Consider the following 15,407-nt stretch of genomic DNA (forward strand, 5'->3'; position numbering starts at 1 on the left):
AGACACTTGACTCTGTTCTTCTCAAATGTCAAAATCACTTGATGACAGAGGCTTCTCCATTTGGGTTTGTCCAAGACTGTTTATTCCCATGTACTGAGATCCAGCTTGCAAGCTCTGAGCTTGGCTTTCAGGCTGTCTTTATATCTAAGTTCAGGGCGGCCTGTGGTGTGGCTTCCTGTGCTCAGCTGGCTGTAGATGACACAAAACCACATAAGGAGATATCAGGTCAGAGGACTAAAAGCTGAGTCAAAGAGGTAATTTTTAAAGAGTGCCTGAAAGGAGCAATGCAAGGGCAGAGAGGCTTAGGGAGGAATTTCCAGAGTTTAGGACCTAGGCAACTGAAGATTCTGCCACCAATGTTGGCAAGATTACAGCATCCCTGATGTTAGAGGCCAGAATTAGATGAGCACAGATGTACTGGACAATTGTGGGGCCGAGGGAGATTACGGAAATAGGGAGGGGTGAGGCCGTGGAAGGATTTGAAAACAAGGATAAGAATTTTTAAAATCAAGACGTTGCTTGATCAGGAGCCAATGTAGGTCAGTGAGCACAGGAGTAATAGGTGAACAGGACTTGCTGCGTGTTAAGATATGGGCAGCAGAGTTTTGGATGAGTTCAAGTTCATGGGGAGCAAAAAGCGTGGATGAGGACTTCACCCCTGTCTCAGTTCATCTTTCGCTGAAATCTACTGATGATATATATAGGTGCACACAAGTGATCTTTGTGATGGTGCAAATATGTATGGCAGCTCACCTCAAGGTCAAATATGGCACCGAGGTTGCAAACAGATTGGTTTAATCTCATTGTTGCTAGGGAGGGGGATGGAAGCGGTAGCTAAGGAAAGGAATTTGGCGCAGGGGCAGAAATCAATGGCTTCAGTCTTCCCAATGTTTAATCGGAGGAAGTTTCCATTCATCCAGTTGAACACCCAAGAAGTTCACACCATTGCAAGTAATTCTGAAATAAGACACAAGTCAGAAAATAAAGTGGGCTCTGTGTCCTTAGTTTCAGTACTGGCACATCGCATTTTGAATTTATTAGTCTTTAATAGCAGACCTGCAAAAACTCCCACCAAAAACAATAAGTTCTTTGCATTTTGAGCAACGCAATCACTGGTTTTCAACTGTAGACATGGAACAATTCAAGTACATTTTACAGTTCTACTTCCATAAACTGGGTTACATTTCAGAATTATCACAATAGCTATTATGTTGGATCCTTATGACAGCTTTTCTCACACTGTTGTAAGTATCACCTGTAGATAAACAGGAAACAAAATCCCGCCTTCTTCCAATGACTCCTTGAATAATCCCACCAACTGGTGAGCTACGGAAGATCAACATCAGCTGGTAAATGTCATGGAAGATTCAGGTAATTTGTGGCATACCATTATGCACCATACTTTAAAGATTTCATTCAGGAACCATTAAACTGCCAGGTAACAGTGAGAAAAATCTGCCATTTCTCCCAGAAAATTGACTTCTTTAAGCTAATTTTTAAAGCCAAAGCATGTTGGAAAATTCTCAGGTGTCAAAATCCAGAGCTTAAATGTGTCTTGTTTTATAAAGTCATGCACTGCAGTTGCTCCAGTTCTTTCATCAGCCACACTGCTTACAAATTGCGCTTCTTAACTTCTAGTGTTGCAGAAGGAATGAGGTTCTTTCAGTCAGTGGCAGCTGAGTTACTCCTTAATATGGGGCAGATTTCAAAGGACACATAGCCTTGCATTATTATCTGCCTACTCGTCTTACTTCCAGGAGCTTGGTTATATTTCAGAATCAACACAATAGCATCTTTCTTGCTATTGTGTCATGGGCCGATGAGCGATTTTTCTCACATGGCTGTGACAATCATATGATAGAGAACAGGATGAAAACTTTGCTTTCCTTCAATGAGAATCCTTACCATTTGGTGACATACTGAAACACATAACCCAAGAGGTTACAGGGAGAGGGAGGAGAGGGAGGGAGGAAGGGAATGCTATAATAAACCTCAAATTATCATTATCCAAAAACTGAAAGTGAGCATGAGTGGTTAAAGGCAGGAGTGAGTTCAGCTGTGACACACTTCAGTTCACTTGTCTTCTGCTAACAGTCCCCATGTAGGCTCGCACAAGAAAGAGTCAGCATTTAAGAAGTATCTCAGGGGCCATAGCCCACATGCTCGTATCCCCAAGCAAAATCTTTACTATTCCAGTTGTTTCCCTATCTTCACCAAACTATTTGCAACCTCAGCACCCTGTTCAGTAGTGAGCTGAGGCTGTAATCATACAATCCTCTCCATGGCAATGACTATTTATTCCCACCTTGATAACATCAGGTCGTTTCCACTGCCAGCTCACATCTGCTGCTGAAACCCTTTGTCCCTAGATTTGCTTATTCTGGCCAGCACTGACTGCTTCACCCTCTGCAAATTCAGCACATCTAAAGCTTTGCTGCACATATTCTATCCTGCACCAACTATCTCACCAGTCCTACAAGCCTAATCCTTTTGCTTCATCCTTTCATAGCCTTGTCCCTCTCTATCACTATCACTAATTTCCTCCAGCCATACAACCCTCCCTGAACTTTCCAATGCTCTGACCTTTTGCGCAGTCCCTCTAGCCTTTGCCTCACCACTGGTGGCCTGCCTTCAGCTGACTATGCCCCATGTTCAGAGTTCCTTCTTTAAACCCTTTCCTCACCTCCTTTAAGGCCCTCCTTAAAATCATCTTTGACCAAGCTTTTGGTTGTTCACCAACCCCATGCGCTCGCTCCCCCACCCCCATAGCCCCTTTATTGTTTTGGTGCACATTTTTTGATTATGCATCTGTGAATTATCTTGGGACATTTTCACGACGTAAAAAAAGTGCTGTATAAACTCAAGCTGCTATTGTCAGAAATTAGAACCTTGAGGGTGGGGTGGTGGGGAGGTCATCCCCTTGCTCAAGACACAGTGATTACACAGCAACTGTTCTCAGCATTCGCAGGGGGACTATTTTCCAGCGCCACTCCCTCCCCCACCACACCTTTTTGCCTACCAATTTTATTACCTCTCCTAAAGGCATTGATTTCTTGCTGGATATGGTTGCATTGGCATCGTCCAGGACCTTGTTCAAATGGTCATGATTTAACCTAATGGTAGCAAGCTATTTAATCATGATGGTAAGTCATCACAGCCAAGCCCAATCCTGCCCTCACTTCACATCCAGACACATGTATTCCCAAGAAGGATCAGTGGATTGCAACAGCATGAGCCTTTTCAGTTTTTCCTCCTCTTTCCCAATCCAGCATGACTGAGGTCAACTGAGATGCCCCTCCTCTGTCCCAATTTAGATCTGTTACCTCAGTAGAAATATAGGGGTGACCTAGAACCTTCTTAATCTGTATGATCCAGTTAATTACTGAGTCAGAGGAACCTGGAACCAACTTCTAAATGGAGTATCAAAATACATTGTCGAAATCATACAGCAATATTTCAACTCACGATCTCCCTAATTAACAGTTGTCCTTCAAAGTCAAACCTTTTTCTATGCTGAAAGGATTAACCGGTATAAAGGGAACCACCAGTTTTTCTGAAATTACACACTGCACTAGTTTAGGCAGATACAAAATCCAACGGAGGACCCAATTTATCGTTGAATATTTTCAGGACATTATGTTGACAATTTGCTTTCTGGCTTCCATGAAAGCAGTCTCAAAAGGGACACATTATTTGGAATACGCAATTTCAACAAGATTTTCCAGCCTGTACGGTGGATAATGCAACCCACATGGGACCATTGTAACTGGGAATACTATTTACAACAAAGACAGCAGGGTATCAAAAGCCATTGCTTTGCATTCAGTTTTACAAACTGGATTCTGCCCTGCACAGCTGCACACTGGGAAGAGGATTTGGCTTAGGAGTAAAACGTGGTTATTTTAAAAACATAGTGAGGCCTTTAAATAGGTTAATATGCTGAGGACAGCTTTGAAATTTGACGTTTTCCTTCATACAACACCTGCATCAAATTTTCTGCAGGAAATAAAATCAGAGGAATTTGCAAAAATCAAAAGAACATCTTTTCCTAGATTTCCTCAGCCTCCCCTAAAGACGTGAGTCTTCACGAGCATGACGACCTTTGACTCGGACGCAGTAACAGTAAGGAAAACTTGTAATTACTTAAAAATGTTAAAAGAATTTGTAATTGTTTTTAATTATGTTTGAAAAGGACTTTTAAGAGTATCAAATGGAAAGGAATCGATTATAAATATTAGATATTATATAATACTAGTCCAGGTGACCTGACGACCCTTGACCTGGAAACAAATGGAAGGAACTTCATTTTTATTCTTTATTCTTTCATGGAATGTGACCATCGCTAGTAAGGCCAGCATTCGTTGCCCATCCCTAACTGCCCTTGAACTGCATGGCTTGCGAGACCATTTCAGTCAGCAGTTAAGAGTCAACCACATTGCTGTGGGACCTGGAGTCACATGTAGGCCAGACTGGGTAAGGATGCCAGATTTCCTTCCCTAAAGGATATTAGTGAATGAAATAGGCTTTTACATCAATTGATGATAGTTTCATGGTCACCATTATTGATTCTAGCTTTATATTCCAGATTTATTAATTGAATTTAAATTCCACCAACTGCCATGGTGGGATTTGAACCCCTGTCCCCAGAGCACAAGCCTGGCCCTCTGGATTACTAGTCCAGTGACATTACCACTACGCCATCAACTCTCTATAAAATATGGAAAAGCCAGGTGGCCAAGAACAAAGAGGAAGCAGATGAGCTGCAAAGTAGAAGGTGATCAGCAAGCCAGGTCAGAAAGCTGGATTCATAAACCGTAGGAATTACAATTAGGGCTGTTGCCGCTGTTTCTTTCACTTCTGAGTGATTGAATGCCCAGGATTGGCCACACTGTATGAAGGTGAAGGCGTTCTGATAGATCCACATCACCAAGATCGACAGGAGCAGAGCCTGGAGAAGGTTCCAGAAAGAAGTGTGCCACATAGGAAAGATCGCATGGGTGGAACCCTGTTTATGCAAAGCAGCTGCCTGCAGAGTGTCGGCTAAGTCCTTGAAGGAAAGAAAGTGGAATTCTGCTTGGAAGAACTATGTGATTGGAACTGGAACCATATGGGCTTTCAGATCACCTATAGGATTCATGAGATAGTCTTTTTGGTATATGCTATTCCATGTGTAATTTATAGTTCACATCAATCACAATTTGCCTGTAAATTTATGCTTAATTTGAGTTGATTTTAATTTGTGTTAAAGTAAATGTTACAAAAAGTGAAATTTTGTTTAGTAAATTTCTTCATTTGTGGGTAGTTCGGTAAATTTGGTTCTTTTGGTTTACAGATTCCCACAGGGACCATAGGGCTGACTTAAAGCTGTAGTTCTCACCACTGGCAGTCCACAGGCTGGTCCAAAATGCAAGTCACTGGCATGCTATGCCATAGCTGAGGCCATACAAGAGAACAGGCCAAAACTCTCGACCTTGGCACTTGTGAGGTAACACAGCATAAACAGCATGAGTCTTCATAAGAGTAAGCAACAATGTCGATTTATAAGAAAAATTCATGTTACTGTTACAACATACAGCTGTGAGATTAGATTGTTTTCAGCCCCAAGCGTGTTGACAAAGAGGAGGTAACAAAGAGGAGGAATTGGCTGACTGTGGAGTCTGACATGTGACTGCAGCTCTCCAGCTGGAACCAGACATCACCTCATTGGTGAGAGAAACAAAGTTAACGTTTTGAGTCCTGAAGAAGGGTCATACAGACTCAAGATGTTAACTTTGTTTTTCTCTCTGCACAGATGCTGTCAGACCTGCTGAGTTTTTCCAGCATTTTCTGTTTTGTTTCAGATTTACAGCATCCACAGTATTTTGCTTTTATAACCTTATTGGTGCCTCATCAAAAGCAGCACCATTCTTCCCATTAATTTTAATGAGTCATTTTTTTTGTGGTGGCAAGTGAAAGCCAGTAGGGTAGGACCGGTAGGTGGTCTGCAAGTGGACACTAGGCAAAAAGTTTGAGAACCATTAGTTTAAGGTTCTACCATCTTTTGTTGCCCTCCAGAACTTTGTCCTCAGAGAGCTTTCTTTATTTGTAAGGCCAGAGAGTGAGTGTCAAATGGGCAGTCTGACTGATATGGGTATCATGGTTAAATGAACTCAAACCTGTTTACACCCAGCAAAAACATACTTTGAAGTGTAGTCGAATGGTTAGAATTCTGGAGCAAGACATCTGGCCAACCTTTTTCCTCCTTAATCAAGGGATAAGGAGGCCTGTCCCAAAAGCTCTTAACTCCTGTTCAGCCAAAATCCATAAGAATGTGATATTTGTGTATTTCTGAAAAAAAGACACATTGTTGAAACTTTTCACCTTGCACTCATTAGGACAATTGGCAAGAATACCACATGCAACTGGAACAACAATTTATCCTTCATGAGAAGAGTGCTGATTAGTTGGTAAGTGGACTCTGATTGGTAGAGGTGGAGAAACCAGTTAACTGATGACTGACAGTTAACAGCCAAGCTTTGTTTAAATTCAAACCACGCAGATTGACTCTGATTGGTCAAGGCATTGCCTGAGGAATGAACCAGAGAATGGCTGATGAAACCGGCACAATGTGTGTACATATTCTTTGTCTGCAAAAAACAGGGTCCTGTGTATTAATATAATGATGCTAGGTATGTAGGCTGTACGTTCCAAAGACTGGCGGACCATATCAAACGGCATGTCCCTTCAGCTGTTCACAATAGGCATGGTACCCACCGTACCCAACCAGCCCATGCTTGTAAAACTCAAAATAGTGTCCAACATTAGATATGATTTTGCAATTGGACAACACTTGTTAAATAATCCCAAGTGTGCTCAGAATTACACAAACAACCAATTTAAGATTATCAGTCAGGCTCACAATGTAGCGCATCTACGCATGCTAGAAGCTACATATAATTAAATAATTACCAATAATTAAAATATTTGAAAAAGGCAGTTTGAAAAGTTATTTTTCAAAATTATCAGATGCTGATTGAATACATTTTTTAAACTGAGCCATCATCTGATATAATAAATTGAATTCGTACATGAAAATGAGCTAAGGAACTATCCTCATTTGAACACAGAACTAAAATTCTTAATTATGCTCACAATTTCTATCAAGTCTCAAAGATTTGCTACCCATGAACGTGAGATCATCCAAAACTCTGCCACACATTTCCTAACTCCTACCAAATCCAATTCACTGATTCCCTCCTGTGCTGGCCGACTGACAATGATTCCCAGTTAAGCAAGGCCTCAATTTTAAAATTTTTATTCCTATTTGCAACCCCCTTCATAGCCTCTCCCCTCTCTATCTCTGTAATCTTCTCCAGCCCTACAACCCTCATACCTCCCATTTTAATTGCTCCACCATTGGCAGCCATGCCTTCAGCTACCAGAGCCCTAAGCTATGGAATACCCTCCCTAAACCTCTCTGTCTCCCCACCTTATTTTCCTTTTTAAAGAGACTCCTTTAAACCTACTACTTTCATCAAACTTTTGGTCATCTGCCCTAGTATCTCCTGAAGTGGCTCGGTGTCATATTTTGTTTTGTTTTATAATACCCTCATGAAGAAATTTGGGACATTTCATGTTGGTCACTATATAAATGCAAGTTTTTGTTGCGCTATCTTGCATTCCATGAAAAGTTAAAGAAATACACATTAGAACAGGAAATTTCAGCAAAATCAGACAGCCTCAATATGTACTCAGTCGCTATTCTGGAACTTGTTCCCATAGATCATGGCATATAATGTGACCTTTGAAGCCTACAAAAGTCCTTCCAAAACCAGGAGTCCACTTATACGCAGAGTATAAAAAGTGAACTGCTGGTATAGGTGGTCACCATTTTAAAATGTGAAAAAAGCATAACTCCCGTAATTCATATTAAATTAATGTGGCATTGTTTATTGAATGAATAATTCTACAAAGATAACTTTAAACACAATCAAAACATTTTAAAGCCTGTCAAATTCATTGTCGACAGCATCCAACGCAAACAGTTCGTCAAATTCATTGAGTCACTTTAGCTATGGCATCATCACAAGGTTCCAACACTGGATCAGATGTGGCACTTTCAGTTTCATAATCATCGCTATACAACCGATCATCTTCCTCTTCATCCATTGAATTGGATATTCTGCGTTTTTTGAACAAGCTGATGATACTTTAATGACAAAACATCAAGCAGGGCAGCGTGCATATTTTCACTCTTCATGAAGGTTTCTTCTTCGTCAACCATCAACCATCCACTCAGTGTGAACGTGATCCATGAATGCCTTGTTGAGACATGCATCCAAAGGCTGAACTATGGACATTAGATCCCCAGTATAACTGCAATTTGGGAGTTATTTCTTTGCAGGTATCTCTTGCTCTCATCAGTTATATGGGATCTGAACATGTCCCACACTAGTTGTGTATTTTGTATCGTCCACCAGGACACATGGGTTTATATTGGAAAATTACCGTAGGCTTTAATTTTGTTCTGTCAGCCATTCAGGCTCGTACCACCATGAATTGTGTCTTCTCAAGTCCTGTGGTTTTCACTACAACCGTTGACAAACCTTTCCACTCCATAGTTCAGTTGCTGGGCATATTGAATTCATGGGTGTTTCATCCATGTTGCCAATGTGGCATGACGGGTACTCGTGTTTTTGCCACTGTCTGACAATGAATCACTGGAAACTGGTAATTTTGGCATCGCGGTCCTTTGGTAGTCTGAGCAATCTTGGTCTTCAGTCACAACACCAGACATTTTCGTTCTGTAAAGTGACTACATCAACTAGCTGTTCTTGGAAATCTTTGCTGGACTCATGGTTTGATTTGGGTCACTTAAGTGCCTAAAAACTCACTACATGTCTGTTGATGATGTAACCATTCTGACGATTTTCAAGGACGCATTCCGATACATGTTTCTCAAGACTTCGCCAATGGCTAGTCCCTGTTGTCATGGTCCATTTGGTCTTCTTCAGCAGAGTCAATTCCTTAAGTTATTTATTTATTTATTTATTCATTCATTCATTCACGGGGTGTGGAATCGCTGGCTGGGCCAGCATTTATTGCCTATCCCTAGTTGCCCCTGAGAAAGTGGTGGTGAGCTGCCTTCTTGAACCGCTGCAGTCCATGTGGTGTAGGTACACCCACAGTGCTGTTAGGAAGGGAGTTCCAGGATTTTGACCTAGTGACAGTGAAGGATATATTTCAAGTGAGTCACTTGGAGGGCAACTTCCAGGTGGTAGTGTTTCCATTTATCTGCTGCCCTTGTCCTTCTAGGTGGTAATAGTCGTGGGTTTGGAAGGTGCTGACAAAGGAACCTTGGTGAATTCCTGCAGTGCATCTCGTAGATGGTACACACTGCTGCTACTGTGCGTCAGTGGTGGAGAATGTGAATGTTTGTGGATGTGGTGCCAATCAGGTGGGCTATTTTGTCCTGGACGGTGTCCAGCTTCTTGAGTGTTGTGGGAGTTGCACTCATTCAGGCAAGTGGGAACTTTTCCAACACACTCCTGACTTGTTCCTTGTAGATGGTGGACAGGCTTTGAGGAGTCAGGAAGTGAGTTACTCGTCGCACGATTCCTGGCCTCTGACCTGCTCTTGTAGCCACAGTATTTATATGGCTAGTCCAGTTCAGTTTCTGGTCAATGGTAACCCCCCAGGATGTTGATAGTGGGGGATTCAGTAATGGTAATGTCATTGAACGTCAAGAGGCAATGGCTTGATTCTCTCTTGTCGGAGATGGTCATTGCCTGATACTTGTGTGGTGCGAATGTTACTTCCTACTTGTCAGCCCAAGCCTGGATATTGTCCAGATCTTGCTGCATTTGGACATGGACTGCTTCAGTATCTGAGTCGTCGCGAATGGTGCTGAACATTGTGCAATCATCAGCGAACATCCCCACTTCTGACCTTATGATGGAAGGAAGGTCATTGATGAAGCAGCTCAATACGGTTGGGCCGAGGACACTACCCTGAGGAACTCCTGCATTGATGTCCTGCCACTGAGATGACTGACCTCCAACAACCACAACCATCTTCCTTTGTGCTAGGTATGGCTCCAACCAGTGGAGAGTTTTGCCCAATTTCAAATGACTCCAGTTTTGCTAGGGTTCCTTGATGCCACACTCAGTCAAATGCTGCCTTGATGTCAAGGGCAGACACTCTCACCTCACTGCTAACTTGAAATTGCCAGCCACAGAAGGAGATTAACTTAAAATGTTGAAAACTACAAAAAGGTCTGGTGGCATGGGTTGTCTAAGAGAAACTCAAGTTTTAACCATAAGTGAAATATATTTGTCTAACAGCATAATTCTAGTTCATTATTATCATGACACTTCTTCAGGCAACTACAAACCATTGAGGTGAAAATTACTTTTACATTTTTCTTTTTATCTTCAAGGGATGCAAAGCAGGAATAAACCTTTGAAATTTGATAATTCTATTCACACAAAAATTCCATTTAGTCTCACATTTCTTCAATAATTATCTTTTAGATCTTTTACAACAGCTGGAGATGTTCACTATTGGGGATGGGTAACAGCAGCAGACAGGAGAAATAAGTTAAAGATCACCTAGGTTTTCACTGTTTTTTTAAATAGGTGTCATTCTTAAAAGTGAGTGACACAATTAATTTTCATTACAACTAAGAATCCTTTGTTTTTTCCCTCCAGTTTTGGGTGCTTATCTGACCTTGCCTGAAGACAGTGGTCAGGCTAAGGTAACCAGCCATCTGATAGAGTCATAAAGTTAGAGTATTGACAGCACAAAAAAAGGCTATTCAGCCCATTGAGTGCATTTTGGCAATCGAGTCAGTTCCATTCTCCCCTGCTCTATCCCTGTATCCTGCACTATTTCCTCTTGAAATCATTAATAGTCTCCAATTTCACCATCTATGTAGCCAGTGAATTCCAGGTCATGACCATTTGCTGCATAAAAAACATTTCATCCCTGAACCCTTAAATCTGTGTTCCCTGTGCTCTTTGCATCTTTCCCATTTGCCAGGATCTGTTATTTTTTGCATATTGCTATGTTTCTCCCTTTCAAAACACTACATTGAGCCCAATCATATTATGGTTGCTATTAGATAAATGCTCACACAACATTAAATTGTGAACTAAATCTGGCTCACTACTTATTACTAAAACCCTTTTGGTTCAAGAAAATATTGTTTCAGAAAACTATCCTGGACATATTCACAAAATTCACTACCTTACTTATGCCAGTCCGCTTTTCCCAATCTATATGAAAGTTGATACTTTGCCTAATGCCAATTCTTTTTGAATCTGGCCAGGTTGCAGATGAGCCTGTCCCCACACATGTTGTAATAGGAGTCACTGCACAATGACCAAGAGTAGGAACCCGAACCGTTTTTTTTTGCTGGGCAGTGGCTTGGTAGTGGTCTGAAAGTGTAGTTAAAATGAACCTTTTAAAATCAATGCAACAAAATATTATCCAACAAAAATTACCATCCATTCTGCACTGTCAGCCGGATGTACAAAACACAGCCTCTCTGCAGTGACATAATCAGAATAGTGTCACATATACTACCCATAAATTCACAGCAGTTCAAATAACAATTATTGAGCTTTTTTTTTTATTGACCCAGGTCCAACCAACCAGCTACTGGGAGAAGGGGGGTTGGTGGGGAAAATTAGTGCACAGCAGATGCAACCCAACTAGTGGAATGGGCAGTGGTCATGTCTTTTAAGTGTGCCAAATTCAAAAGTCAAGCTCATTTAATGGTCAATAAAATACCAAAATTATTTTTTAAAAATTGGACTGGTGCTTGTTTATATCTGAATCTGGGAGACTGATATCCATGACCTGACTCATTGGAGGACAGCAGAGGAGTTATTCCCAGTGTCCTGGCCAATGTTTATCCCTTGACCAACATCACAAAGGAGAGCATCTGGTCATTATCACATTGCTGTTTGTTAGTGCACAAATTGGCTGTCACATTTCCTACATTACAACAGTGACTGCTTCAAAAATACTTCATTGATTGTAAAGTGCTTGGAGACATCTTGTGGCTGTGCAAGGTGCTATATAAATGCAAGTCTTCCTTTTAATGGTGTTTCAAAAAAATTGAAATACTAGGGCGTGAAGCTTATCTTATACTACATTAAGCATGGAAAAGTAAATGAAGGCCTCCAGAAACTATCGCGGTTTATTTAAAACGTGGTTTACATTGGTGGTCATGAGGTTGTGGTCCCCTGTAAACAACAATGCTGGAGGTGATTGCTTTTTGCACACTAACAAATAGAGTGTGGAGCAGAGTGGTTAGGAAACTGCTTAGTAAACAGAGTGCTAAAATTGGATATTTGGTGCCAGAGAGCATTCAGTCCAGAGGGGAAAGGAGATGCTACTTTTTATTTAATGTCCAGTAGTCAGCGAGTGTTTTGTTTTGTTTCAAAGCTAGGAGACTGTAACTTGCTATGACTTTACTAAATAAACTAGTTAAATAATCAAACAAATAAAGATGATCAGACAGACATGACAAGGCAGGTGGTGTGCTGCGCCTGCAACATGTGGGAATTTGTGGAATGTACTGCAACCCCAGACAACCATGTCTGTAGCTTGAGCATCTTCAGCTCAGAGTCACTGAGCTGTAATCTGAGCTTCAAACATTGCAGGGCATCCAGGAAGGGGAAGAGCTACCTGGACATTTTGTTCCAGGAGGCAGTCCCACTCCTTAGGTTAAGCAAAACTTTAGAATTGGTCAGAGATCAGGAAGAGGAGGGCGTGACTAAGTCAGGCAGGTATGGGGATCCAGGGTGTAATGGAGGCCTTTGACTGTGACCAATGGGTACAAGGTACTGTGTGGATGAGCAGAACGTCATTCAAGTGGCGGGAGAGTAAAAAGGAATGCGGTAGTGATAGGGAACGGTATAGTCAGGAAGATAGATAATCTTCTCTGCAACCATAACCAGGAGTTCCAAAGATTGTGTTGCCTGCCCGGTGCCAGGGTTAAAAATATCTCCACGCAGTGCAGATGAACTTGGGAGTGACGGGGGGAGGATCCAGTTGTCATAGTTCACATAGGAACCAGTGACATAGGTAACTAGGAATGATGTTCTGCTCAGAGTTTGAAGAGTTAGGGTCCAAATTAAAATCAACAAAATCCAATCTCTGTATTGTCACCTGAGCCACATGCCAGTTGGCATAGGGTGAAGAAGATTAGAGAATTAAATCCATGGCTCAAAGAATGGCGTGGGAAGAAGAGGTTTTAATCCATGGGGAACTGGCACCAGTACTCAGGAAAGAGAGAGCTGTTCCATTGAGATAGTTTCCAGTTTAACAAGGCTGGAATCAGTGTCCTGGTGGATCATATAACTAGGGCTGTGGATGGGGCTTTAAACTAAAAAGGGGCGGCGGGGGGGTGGGTGGGGGGAGGGGGGGCGGGATGGTTTGAAGGTGTATCAGGTGAAGTGAGGTTTAAAAACCTAACGAGACAAGTGAAAGCAATAGAGGAATGGACAAGTAGAATGGAACAGGAAGGGACCAAGAGTTTAATGGCTATAGTACATCAATGACTAAGGTCCATAAAGAATAGTTAAAAAAATTACAGGCTCTTCTTCTTCATAAAAGACACAAACTGCATACCAGAAACAAAGACTAACCAAGGACCCAATAAAAGTGAGGAACTTAAGGTAGTTAGTATCAGCAGAAGCAATGGAGTAGTAGTATTGTCACTGGACTAGTAATCCAGAGACCCAGGGTAATGCACTGGGGACCTGGGTTCGAATCCCGCCACGGCAGAAGGTGGAATTTAAATTCAATAAAAATCAGAATTAAAAGTCTAATGGTGACCATGAAACCATTGTCGATTGTTGTAAAAACCCATCTGGTTCACTAACGTCCTTTAGGAAATCTGCTGTCCTTACCTGGTCTGGCCTACACGTGACTCCAGACCCATAGCAATGTGGTTGAGTCTTAAATGCCCCCTGAACTAAGGCAACTAGGGATGGATAATAAATGCAGGTGTAGCCAGCGACACCCACAACCCATGAACGAATAAAATAAAAACTAGCACATCCCCAGAATCTGATGGCCTACATCCTAGGGCTCTAAAGAAGGTAGCTGCAGAGATAGTGGGTGCACTGGTTATGATTTTCCAAAATTCCCTAGATTCCAGAATGGTGCCAGTGAATTGGAAGTTAGCAAGTGCAACAGCATGATTCAAAAAATTAGGGAGAAAGGAAACAGTGAACTGCAAGCCAGTTAGCCTAACATCAGTTATTGGGAAAATGGTGGAATCTATTATTAACAAAATCTTAACAATGCACTTAGAAAATCATAGCATGATCAAACAAGTCAACATAGTTTGAAAAAAGAGAAATTGTGTTTTGCAAATTTTTTGAGGATGTAACTAGTATAATTAGTTATCGTATACTTGGATTTCCAAAGCCATTTGATAAGGTGCCACACAAAAGGTCAATACACAAGGTAAGGGCTAATGGAGTTGGGGGTAATATATTAGCATCAGTGGAGGATTGGATTGGTTGACAGACAGGAAGCAGAGAGTAGGGATAAATGGGGTACCATATGTAGCTTTACATAGTTTGCAGCCATATGTACAAGTCCCATAATTTTGGAATCAGCCATAGCAGCAAGGTCTAATGCAATATGAAAGCAACTAACATCTCAAACTACAACTTTAAAGAAGTTGTGCATGAATTTATCCAAGGCAACAGGATCATGGAACAATATAATTAAACCACTAGCAATCAAATTACTCTATGTAGATTGTGCAGCAATATTTGTAAATTAGTTATTTTTTGTAAGTTAGTTATTTATCAGTATTTGAAGAGGCATTCTAATCCCAGCACATTGCTTGACAAACTAGTTCCATGATCACTTCCCTGTACTGAAGGGATATGATGTCACCATATTCTCACTTTACATGAATTGGTCATTAACACATTTTGAAGCTTCTGCTATTCAATTAGAAATATTTAAAGGCTGACTAATGGAGCAAACACAGAAAATATAAAGAAGTCACTTTATACCTACTTATGCACAACCTTTCTCAAGAATTACGATTTTGAAGAGTGTACATGAACAGAGACATATAGTGTCAATTGATTAAAAAAACAAGTGGATTAGTTGGGTTTATACATAGAAGAGTAGAATACACAAACAAAAATATCATGCTAACATTTTATAAATCATTGGTTAGGCCTCAGCTGGAGTATGGTGAACAATTCCGGGCACCATGCTTCAGAAAAGATATAAAAAACTTTAAAAAGGGTGCAGATGATGTTTACCAGGGATGTAGGACTTCAATTATGAGGAGAGTCTGAAAAAGTTAGGACTATTCCCCTTGAAATAGAAAAGGTTCAGAGGTGACCTAATAGATGAGAGGTTTTGATAGAGTAGTTAGAAAAAAA

The 15,407-nt window shown here is 41.1% G+C and overlaps 1 protein-coding gene and 1 long non-coding RNA gene across 2 annotated transcripts in view; one reads left to right on the forward strand and one right to left on the reverse strand.

Moving 5' to 3' along the window:
• Nucleotides 1-15,407, reverse strand: part of il17rd (interleukin 17 receptor D) — an 89,334-nt gene that overhangs the window by 62,658 nt on the left and 11,269 nt on the right. The window lies entirely within an intron of this gene.
• On the forward strand, nt 4,668-6,439 carry LOC144681311 (uncharacterized). The gene is made up of 3 exons (XR_013576758.1): nt 4,668-5,152; nt 5,333-5,520; nt 6,375-6,439. It is a non-coding gene; the product is annotated as an uncharacterized LOC144681311 (long non-coding RNA).

The sequence above is a fragment of the Cetorhinus maximus genome, chromosome 6 (genome assembly GCF_964194155.1).
Source record: "Cetorhinus maximus chromosome 6, sCetMax3.hap1.1, whole genome shotgun sequence".
Taxonomy (NCBI): Eukaryota; Metazoa; Chordata; class Chondrichthyes; order Lamniformes; family Cetorhinidae; genus Cetorhinus; species Cetorhinus maximus.